This window comes from Emydura macquarii, unplaced genomic scaffold (assembly GCF_026122565.2).
Source record: "Emydura macquarii macquarii isolate MOO-44397 ecotype Brisbane River unplaced genomic scaffold, CSIRO-AGI_Emac_v2 contig_1230, whole genome shotgun sequence".
In the NCBI taxonomy this organism is placed as follows: Eukaryota; Metazoa; Chordata; order Testudines; family Chelidae; genus Emydura; species Emydura macquarii.
This window is the reverse complement of record NW_027131367.1, coordinates 9,885,315-9,896,439: the sequence shown is the minus strand read 5'-3', so window position 1 is coordinate 9,896,439 and position 11,125 is coordinate 9,885,315. Positions and strand designations below refer to the sequence as shown.

Here is an 11,125-nt window from a genome sequence, read left to right as displayed (position 1 = left end):
GCTAGTGGTCTTTACACTGCTTGAGCGCTGAGCTAGACCCTCGCTACAGTCCCCCTTACACAAATAATTTTGGGGCACACATCACCACACACAGTTTGACACAGTTGGCAGTAGAGATGGTTGGAACGTTTTTTAAACATTTATTCATTGAAAAGGGTGTTTTGTTGAAACATATGCCTTTAAGCAAAATTTTTGTTTGGCAAGAATTCTGAGGTCCCGGGTGGACTCTCCAGTTACAGAGAGAGGGAGAGAAATTGAAAACCTGACTTCATCATCCGAAAATGGACATTTGGACACAATTCAGTTTCTCGGACATTCAAAAGGTTTTATTTTCACCCCAGTGTGGAATTTTGAAACCTCAAAAGTTGTTGTGAAACAGAATTGTCATTCTCCAGCCAGTTCTAATCAGCAGCCTCTGTTCTAAGGAGATAATGCTGAATTGGGATGATTGAAGTCAGGAGGCTGGGGCACTGGCAGAACTCTGTGGTAAAACTTACTCTGACACCTCCTCGTTTATTCTCAGCATTCTGTTCAATCCCCCATTTAATATATTAAATAAATAAATGAGTAGTTATGCCAGATGAGATTTTTGTATGAGAAGATCCTCTTCTAGCATTGCCATCCTTCAGTAGTAATAATCTAGGCATAAAGTGTTGCCTGCAGGCAGGTTTGAAATAATAATAATTTTCATAAGGCTTATAAATCAAGCTATAAAAATAAGGGACAAGTGCCTCAGCATAAGAAAATATAAAGAAAAAACACCCTAGGAATCTTGATTAAATTGTGTGTCAATGATGGACTTAGAAGGCCATGTTGTTCAAGTCTGGGTACAATTTTCTATCTCTACATTTTTCTGTGGATAGCATCTAGCATCAAAGACCCTCATCCTGCAAAGACTATAGACATGCTTAATCGTATGTACAAGTAGTTCTATGTGACTTCAGTGGGTCAGCTCATATTGCAGAAAGCTGGGAACCACTCCAAGTGCATAAAGCTGAGCATGTGTATAGTTTTTGAAGGACTGGGACCGGGGGCTTGTACTTGCACAAAAGCAAAAAAGGAAGAAAAGAAATCTATGCAAAAACTTAGAGACTACCGCAACTCAGACATTTAGAGGCCTGACTGAGTTCTTCTTAAACACATTGGTCCAGAATGTAAATCTCCAGTAAACCTCACAAAGTTATTTATATTTTCTCCATATAATTAATATTCTGAAACATAATAAAAATGCCTATTCTGGTTAGTCAGGTGATTAGGGAACATGCACAACAGAGATGATTTTGCTGGTCCACACTTTCTCCACAGTACAGGATTGCCTTCTTACAAGGACCCGCTCCCCAATGCCTTTCTGGGGGCGGGGGTTAGCCCTTTAAATTTGGCAGAGCCAAGCTGCTGCAGCCTAAAGGTGGCCATTTTGTAACTGACTGCTGTTGTTGGCTGCATTGTCCTCTCTTCTAATTTGTAAGTAGCCTTAATTCCTCTTACATTTCTTCCTAGCTCTACTTTTTTCTAGTCTTGCTAGCATGGTACATTTTCAAAAGTGACAAGTCTGATTTTGCGTATAAGGCTGCCAGAAAGCACAGTGTTTGTTTGTATCAACAAGCAATAGAGAAGCCCTGGTATGCACAGAGGAGGTTTGCATAACAATAAAAGTTTTGTTTAACGTCTTCATGATGAGCAGAGTCACTTTTATGTGCTGTTAGGGATATAAATGGCTTATCTCTGAGAGGTCTGAAGTTCATGATGGAAGTATATGGTCTGCCTTTGTAGAGGATGATGATGGTTTCTTCTGAGTTGTGCTCAGACATGTGCCTTGCTCACTTTCTCAAAAGTGGGAGAAGGAATACAGGCTGGATTGTGGTGTTGTGTGGTGCACATGATAAGCTGATATTTATAGAGCCCAATTCTGCTGACATTCCATACAAGGAACTTGTATTGACTTTAATGGTAGTCTTGCGCTCAGAGGCCCTGGAGCATTTCACCATAACTACGCAGGTAACCACTATTTTTTCTGTTTCTGTTGTAAAACTATTTATTTATTTATACATTCTTCCTCTTTTCTTTTTCCTTTCCTTCATTCTCCTTTGTGGGTATTGAGGAGGTTTATGGGTATTCCTTCTCCCCCCCCCCTTTTCTGTTAAGTTTCATTTCAGTTTCTCTGTACAGCATTAAAATATCAGTTCAATACAATTTTTCATGTAAACCCATAGGAGAAGGATAAAACATGCTGGATCTGATTCTGCTCTCACTTTGAGGTAAATGAGTAGTAATTCCATGGAAGTCAGTTGTGTTTCACTATGTGAGAGCAGAATGAGGCCTCTTGTTTAGATATGGACAAGAAATGTCCCTGTAAATTTGGATTTAAAGAAAAAATATATATCAGATGTAGAGTATAATTAAGAGGGTTTGGTTGACCTTCCAAAAAAATGGACCAGGCTGGAGATTGTAACCTTTGATTGAATGAAAACTGAGGCTACAGTGGTAAATATTTATATGAAAAATCTGAATTATTCATGTACTTTTCAAGATAGCGGAGTTTAGCATAGTAGCTTCTCGTCTGTTTATTACACTGTAAGATAGAGGTTGCATGCACAGTGATATGGTCTCTGGTTTTAGACAATTCCTGTTTGACATAAAGAGTGTAGTATATATGAGAAGAGCAGCTTTGTGTCTGGGTTTGTATCTGGAACAGGTGCAAAGGCTAACAAATGCAGACTGTTCTGAATAAAGAACATTCAAGTGCATATAAATTACTGATCTAACTTTATTATGATACAATGGTGAATTATGTTGGTTTTGTCTCTACAATTAGATGGTGCAACAGATGGTGAAGATTTACAAAGTTGTAACATTCTTGGCAACGCGAGTTTAACAAAGTTATAGCTGAGTAGTCTCTCAAAATGGATGAGAATATTTGCACCCAGAGGAAAAAATTGGTGATTTTCTGGGGGGAGGACCTTCCCAGTTCTACTTTAAAAGCAAAACTTGAGGTATTTGCTTAAAGAGTGGTACTAGTACACCAGTATTTTCCATTTATCCTTGCACTGCTTTGGTGGAAATTGGCATTGTGAAAGACAAAGTAAACTTATTTCCAAAGAGGAACTGCACAATTGAGAGGAGTTTTATGTGTGAACACATGGTGTATTAGGCATACAAGGGAGACTAAGCAGTTGGTAGCATGATAAATTTCTGTATTGCCTATACGGCCAATCTGCATCTAGAGAGGGGTGAAAGAGAGAAACTAGTTCATTCACATTTTCTCTCTGTCTGCTCATTTATTACTGTTTACAATAATGCTTTATAATACAGTAACTGTAATTACACTGTAGTTACATTGCAGTTACACTGGGATTACAGTGTGATGTTGCTTTTGAGTATATAATCACCACTAATTGATATAGCTGGTAAGTTAACTGCATGACTAAATAACTCGCTTTGGAGTTAGTCATAACACCTATACTATTAAAATCCAAGAGTATCAACTGCACTGTACTTGCACTATAATTATGTTCCGTCATGTAATGAACTTTCCAGTCGTAGGAATCAGTGGTAATTATAGGAATCAAGACGCATAACGGTAGTGTAATTTCACAAAAATTGCTGTGTAAGTCTGGTACAATTACAGCAACTGTATTATAAAGTATGACCGAATCCATACTTACTAGTACTATAATTACACAGCTGTCTTCAAGGCATTTGTCTGAGCTCTCGATCTACAGAATCCCACGTTTCATCCATTGTGAACAGACATGCAGCCAAATAGCTTGGAAAGGTTTTTATAGAATAGCCCTTCATCGCATTCAAAAGCGGTGAGTTTGTGTGGGTCACGTGCACCCTCTAACAAGCCACTGATTCAGATTATAGTTAAGCTCAGTTCCTTCAGTGTAAAGTTTCTCATTGCCTCAGATCTAGCCACTTTCCCCTGTGTGTGTTATGAGCTGTGTCTGTGACTTGGTTCCGTTGAATTCTGGCAGTAAGACATTGCACTCGTGGCAGGGTTAGGAGGAAGGCGCAGATAAAACAGATTTTTGTTCGTGTCTCCTCTTTCCGAGGAGAAATTCGAAGAGACAGAAATAGACCAGTCTCACTCGAGATAGTGATTATCAGTAGTTTTGATGACATTTTTATGGTGTTTCTCTCTAGGTTCTTCCATCTGAGGCTTGCATGAAAAACAGCTTCATGCTCTGTCAACTCAGTTTTGGCAAAAGGGTGTAAAGTCTTAGGGTTAGATTCACAAAAGGAGGCTAACTCCCAGAATCAGGACCCCTGGAATTCACAAACCCCTGATCATCTGGTACTGAATCCTGTAGTCCCCTAAACTCATCCAGCACGTACATTTTGCAGTACAAATTCCCTATGTACTTTTTTCCACTCCTGGGAATATACTCTGCAGCATCACTCTCGGTATCCTGATGCCTAAGCCACAGAGTGATGTACGAGCTGGGGGAAAATGGTTCCTTTGTGAATCTACCTCTTAATGACTAAGGGTCAGATTCACAAAAAGACTTAGGTGCCCAACTGCGGGTGATAATTATATTTATGGAGTGACGTGATTAAGGTGTTCTAGTTATTGTGATTCCTGATACAATGAGATGTTCCTTATGGAGAAAGTTTCTCATTTTCTCTGAGCATCAAGGGCAGAGTGAAGATAGTGGGTATCTGCTTGGCGAACTTCAACTGTAAGCTTTGCATTTCTTGGTTTTCTAATTTAAAAAAAAAAACAAAAAACTTCTTAACATTCTTGGAGGATAACACTGACCCCAACCACTGATCTGTGCCTGCAGCCATAACATTCAATGTGTTTTTCGCATGGGATGGACATGCACAAATTTTGGAGACACGTGTGGGTAACCAAGCAACTCAGATATTTCAATACCTGGCCCCCTCTAAGAGCCAAGCAATAAGACATATAGATTTTGGTTGGTAATTTGCTCGAATGCCTCTTGGTGTTCACTGCTGAGGATTTCTATGTAACTTTTTCATTTAGCTTAAACTTTTTCCCACATTGCTACTGAGACAGAAGAGAGAAGTTACATTTTCTATAGCATCAATCTAGCTACAGAATTGGCATCACTGCACTACTGACACCAGTTTTCAGGTCTCTGATGTTCTCTTCAATAGATTTTCCATCTGCTGTTCTGTCCTTTTATTGGTGTATAACTATATTACCTTATGTATCTGTCTAGTGAATCAGCGTGCAAAGGGTCTCTAGCCACAGTCTGACAGTATAATTTAGTTAGAAAACTGCTGCTTTCCATCTCAAATATCATTTCCTTTTTATTTCACACAATAAACTAAAGTGATACGGTTCTGCTATCAAGCTGCAAAATACGCAGATATCAAAGGAGCATTCTGTCCGAAAGCTGGAAATCTCCAAAATCCGTACTTAACATCTGTAATGGAAAACTAATAGATTACACAATCTGATGCAGGCTTGGCTGGCCCAGGGAATTTGAGTGTGTGTAAAATGTGTATGTGTTTTAGAGTTCTGCTGCTTGCTTTTTTTGAGTGCAAGAGCCACATCCATTATTGCTGTAGTAATGTCTGACTGCTCCAGGGATGACAACCCAAGAAATACTTTCAGGTGAAATCCCTTTGGGCCAGATCCTGTCATCCTTACTCTGTAAGTATTGAAATCAATGCCCCTATCAGAATAAGGGAAAGCAGATCCTAAACAAGATGTTCCCATATCAATAAATAGTAATGAGCACTTCCCAAAGCTAGTCAGAGGTTTGTTTTTAACATTGCTTATGTTGGAGGGACAAGTCTCCTTGATATGATCTGTTTGTTTTTAATGATGGTGATGTGGGTAGGGTGAGTATTGGTCTTCTTTATTTGATCTGAATGTAGTCTTTCTAACTGAGGACAGCAGTTAATATCAAAATCATTTCAGGCTCTAAAAAATAAACCCAACATTTTCTAAGTAAAAGTGCATCTTACATAATTTTTTGTCTTAAACTTTCAAAATACATTGCTCCTTTAAACCAGCTGATCTCCCTATGCTCAACTTACAGAAAACTCAGGTGTGATTGCCCCATTATTTGAGCAAGGAAGAAGAAAAAGTAACAAGTCTTATTATTCTTCACTTTAATTTACGTAAGTCTTTTATTTGTTGCCAACAGCCAGAATAACTTGATTTGAGTTTTACAATAATTGGCCTTACAGCAGAAAGTTTCTCAAGTTTATATGCAATTACCTGGATATAATATGATAAAAGTCAATCTTTTTTAGGGAAAACCTGTGGCCCAGATTCCCCTGGTTGTGTTTTTATTACTATCTCACTGTGTAAGGCATTTCTTTAAAAACTAGAATATTTTTCCCTAGCTAATGCAGGTAACTCTTCTTAACATACTCATAGGTACATATGTAAAAAGGGACTTACTCCAAATACAAAGGCATATACAGAGCTGACAGCTATTTACCCATGTCATGAACTGAACAAATGTTCTGCTCAATTACCACAGAGTATGTATTCTAGTTCATTTTAGATCTCCCAGAAATGTTCAGTACAAGAATTAATTGAGCTTCTATTTGAGCTCATAAAAATTGAATCTACAAACTGCACTTACCCATATTAACAGATCGTGACATTTTCCTTTTGATAAAGTCGTTTTAGAAATAGTTGATAAAGTTGTTCTCCTGCGCAAGTTAAGAGATTGGTCCAAATTCATCCCTGTGATATGCTAAGTGAAGTCACTAGAATTATACCAGAAATTAATTTGACCCATTAATTTTTCCAGCTTGACACCTGAGAGCAGCTGACCTAAAGGAGGGTAGGCAGGAAAATAGTCGTCTTGCCACTTTCTCTGTATGATTAAAAGAATTGTTGGGTGAGAAATGGATCCTATGTTGCTTATATAAGGGTCCTGTGATTGTCTCTCTCTCGTGCCATCCTCAGATAAGAAGGTACAGAGAGGCAAGAGATTTCTACTGCTTCATTCATAACTGTTTATTTAATTGTCTTGGTAACTGGTAGAATTCAGAATTTTAAGGAGAGTGAAAGTTTATCAGGACTGATGAGCTTTAACTCTACATTAAAATGCAAACCGCGTGAGGATGAGTTTGTTTAAAGTAGTGGAAATTGCTACTTTTCATCCAGTGGAACTTTTTTTATGGCTGTATATGAGATCAGAAGATATATTTTCTCACAAGACTTCCCATTTTGGACTCTTGCATTTACCATCAAGTAGCTCAGTTACTTGAGGAATCTACTGATTTTTGAGTTTACAAAAAGCTCCTGTCTTCATGATTTTTAAATTAACCAGTCATAATGATCTTTGTGTTGTATTTTTTCAGCTCTCTAAACAAACTTTAATTCTTAATTTGTGTGGTATTTACCTGAATACATCTTGGAGTTTGTGGCATCTACACTGTGTCATTATAAAGGTTATGGCTTTAGTCCATGGATACCTTGGTGCTTATTTGTTCTTCAGTTAGATCATATATCCCCAGCTCTCGTAAAAGGAGGCTACTACAGCTGAATAGCTTGTTGAGAGCTCACAATCAGTATGCCGGTGGGCCAGTGCTCCTGATGTTACTGAAGCTTTTGGGCTATATGGGTGCAAACTCTTCCTTTTTGTCTCTCTCATCTCCTTTGCTGACTTTCATACATGTAACCAAGTTATGAATTACTGCAGCAGCTCTGTTCTGCTATGTAATTGCTCTGGCTCTTCTAGGGATTGTTCTTCATGCTAGCTAAAATGTCTCAGTGTCACAGTCATTTTGGACAGCTCATACACACCTGGGTCAGTGGGGTGGTTTAGAGGAGCTTCTGGAGAACCCTACCTCCTGGACATGACAACATTCCTTACTCCCCAAACTGAGACTTTCTGACACACCTGCCTGTGCCTACCAGAAGGCACACAGCAAGGGGACATAAAGAGACAAAGCAAGATTTGAAGAGAGGCTGCTGACAAAATGAAAGACGCAGCCAGTTACACCAGGGGGTGGAGGCAGGTTGGCCAGCTGGCTAAAAAGGAACAAACCAACTGTGAGTTCCTCCTGGTTTTTCATCCTGCAACATGCTAAATGAAACTCCATTGACTTGCTGAGGACCGGATAACAGCAAATACTCCTGTCTGGCTTTTCCATACTTTAATCATTTAGTTTCATTTTAGTTGCCTTAATAATTTTAGTTGCATTTTTCTGTACCTTTTCCAATTCTAGTATATCTTTTTTGAGATGGGGCGACCAGATCTGCATGTAGTATTCAAGATGATGGTGTACCATGGATATATAAAGAGGCAATATGATGCTTTCTGTCTTCTTATCTATCCCTTTCCTAATGATACTCAACATTCTGATAGCTTTTTGACTGCCACTGCACATTGAGTAGATATTTTCAGAGAACCATCCACAATGATTCCAAGATCTCTTTTTTGAGTGGTAACAGCTAATTTAGACCTCATCATTTTATATGTATAGTTGGGATTTCCAATGTGCATTACTTTGCATTTATCAACATTGAATTTAATCTGCCATTTTGTTGTCCAGTCACCCAGTTTTCATCTTCCAGTCATCTGGAACAGAAACTGATTTAAATGATAGGTTACATACCACGGTTAGTAGTTCTGCAATTTCACATTTTAGTTCCTTTGGAACTCTTGGGTGGATGCCAACTGATCCTGGTAACTTATTACTGTTTAATTTATCAATTTGTTCCAAAACCTCCTCTCTAAGGACACCTCAATCTGGGACATTTCCTCAAATTTGTCACCTAAAATGAATGGCTTAGGTTTGGAATCTACCTCACATCCTCAGCCGTGAAGACCGATGCAAAGAATTAATTTAGTTTCTCCACAATAACCTTATTCACATAACAGGAAAGGGATAAACCTGATGTAAATGTGTTAAGTTCTTGAAATGAACTCCTCAGGAAGGCATAACTAATACAAATGTCCAGGTCAAGGAAGAATGCTTAGGAATTTTGTGGGTAAAATGTTAGCCATGCTTTAAAACGCTGGAATGTTTCAAACAACATTTAGACTAGACCCTCAGAGATGTGATATGAGAAGGCAACTCCCATCTTCTTCACAAATTAAGTCTATGCTTTGAAATATACAAAGTAGTTAGTTTTGGAGTTGGGTCTTGTTAGGTCAATAATCGGATAATCTCTTCATAACTTTCCTCATGTTTCAGAATAATGATGTGTATAAACATAAATATTAATTCCCATTCAATATGTATGCAGTCTAGAGTCCCTAGGTGTGAATAAGAATATCTAGTTACGTGAGCCAGGGTATTCATTAAGTGTCTTTGGATAATCTTTAGATAAGTGAATTAAGATTCAAGTGTGCACATGCTGCTGGTGGGTATTCTGCAAAGGCATTATAGGATTTTGTAAGTTGCTGGCAGAGGTTTTTCTGCAGAGGGAGTGATCAGTCAGAATACATGAGTATTAGCATAAAGGAAGAAAAACAAAAAAGGCTTTGTAGCAACGAAATTATTCGTGCATTCATATATAGATGCCAGAGAAGTAGATTTAGTTAAAGGAAATACATTTGTTAGTGATGGTACATACAACGTTTTAAGGTTCTAACGTTTTTTTCTAAATTTCATTGCTGATAACCTGTACAGTATGATAGGTTGGTATACCTTGAAAGGCAGGACAGGCTAGGAAGCATTTCCCAGGGTATAAAAGAGTTCCCAGAGGGGACAAGGTCTAGGGCAGGCTCTGCTGCAGGAAAGACATACAAGCATTCCAAGCAGGAGCCTATGGCTATGGCCTAGTATGGGAATCCAAGTTTGATGCTCTGATTTCGGCCTGCTTTTCTCTGTTGTTTCTTTTGCGGCTACTAAATTGGAATTTGGTGTTTTATGCCTTGAGTCCTTGCTGTGCTTAGGCCATGAGCTCTGGGACACAGGTAGCCCCATGTCACAGCACATCTGATTATCTTAAATAAATGACGTGCATCTGGAAACACATTTTGTTTTACTTGGGACCTTGGTTAAAAACCTTACTGTGTGGATTCAGGATATTGTAATCAAACTAGGATGAAATGTTGATCCTATGTCTGTGTCCGCTCATTCTTCTCCCAGCAAAGGATTAACACATTAAATCTAAACCTTTATGGTGACTGGGAAATTTACACAATCGGGTGGTATCAGCTTCTTTGTTTGTTTCAATATGCTAAATTTTATTACACAAATAAAGAAATACACTGACATCATTAATAGAGAATGTGTGTTTTGTCTGTCTCTCCCTGCTTATTGAAGCTCAGCTTCCTGAATGCTGTCTAATAATGGCTGAAAATACATGAAGAAAGGCATGAATCAAGTCTCTTTATAACCTCCCTATCCAGACTGTGAGAACCTTGTCTGAACGACAGCAGGAAACTTGCTTGAACCGAGTGAACTTTTAATATCTTCATTTACACTCTATGCTCAAGTGAGTTAACTCTTGGGACAGAGGAGATCTGTACATGACTAAGTAATAATGACAGGACAGGCAAAGCAAAGGACTATCCTGACCTTTAGTGCAGGAATCCGATAGCCAACTCTTGTTACCCATTTTCCTATCTTACTGAATAGGTATGCATGAAATGAATGCAGCTGTTGCATCTTTAATCCAGATACATTCATATATCTTTTATCTGCATTCCCTCTTGAAAGAAATTTAAACTACAAGAAGGAAAAGGTTCCTGTGCTTAACACATTACAACTTTCTGTAGGTGGCAGAATAGAGAGAATATTTTAAGGCAAAATGAATATTTTTCAGAGAATATCAAGAAATCAGGATGTTTTTTATTCTCTTTTTCCTTCTTCATGAATAAGCTAAGAACAAGAGTTTGCTGAATCAGAATCAAGACATATTACCAGAACTGTGTGAATTATTCATTGTGAATATTAGTCATTGCTAATTTAGCCTTTTTTTTTTTCTGTTCACAACAGTGTTGGATTTTTCTACCAAACTTTTCACTCTTTGTTAATATCAAATGAACAAATTTGTCTGAACAAATTTCAGTCTATGGTGTGTTAGTAAGTTGCTTTGTTTGGCTATTTGCTACTCATGTGTTGTCAGGTATGACTGGTAACCTACATCACATGGTATTGTCTCTGTTACCTGACTGGATGACTGAAACTTTTTAAACAAGGGAATAATAGGCAATAAGTAGCGAACAACACT

General features: G+C 38.2%; 1 long non-coding RNA gene across 1 annotated transcript in view; it reads left to right on the top strand.

The window, feature by feature from the left end:
* Positions 1-1,409: 1,409 nt before the first annotated feature.
* LOC137152861 (uncharacterized) overlaps positions 1,410-11,125 on the top strand; it is a 122,745-nt gene continuing 113,029 nt past the window's right edge. The window contains exon 1 of the long non-coding RNA XR_010919629.1: positions 1,410-1,461. This is a non-coding gene — a long non-coding RNA (uncharacterized lncRNA). The remainder of the gene's footprint in view (positions 1,462-11,125) is intronic.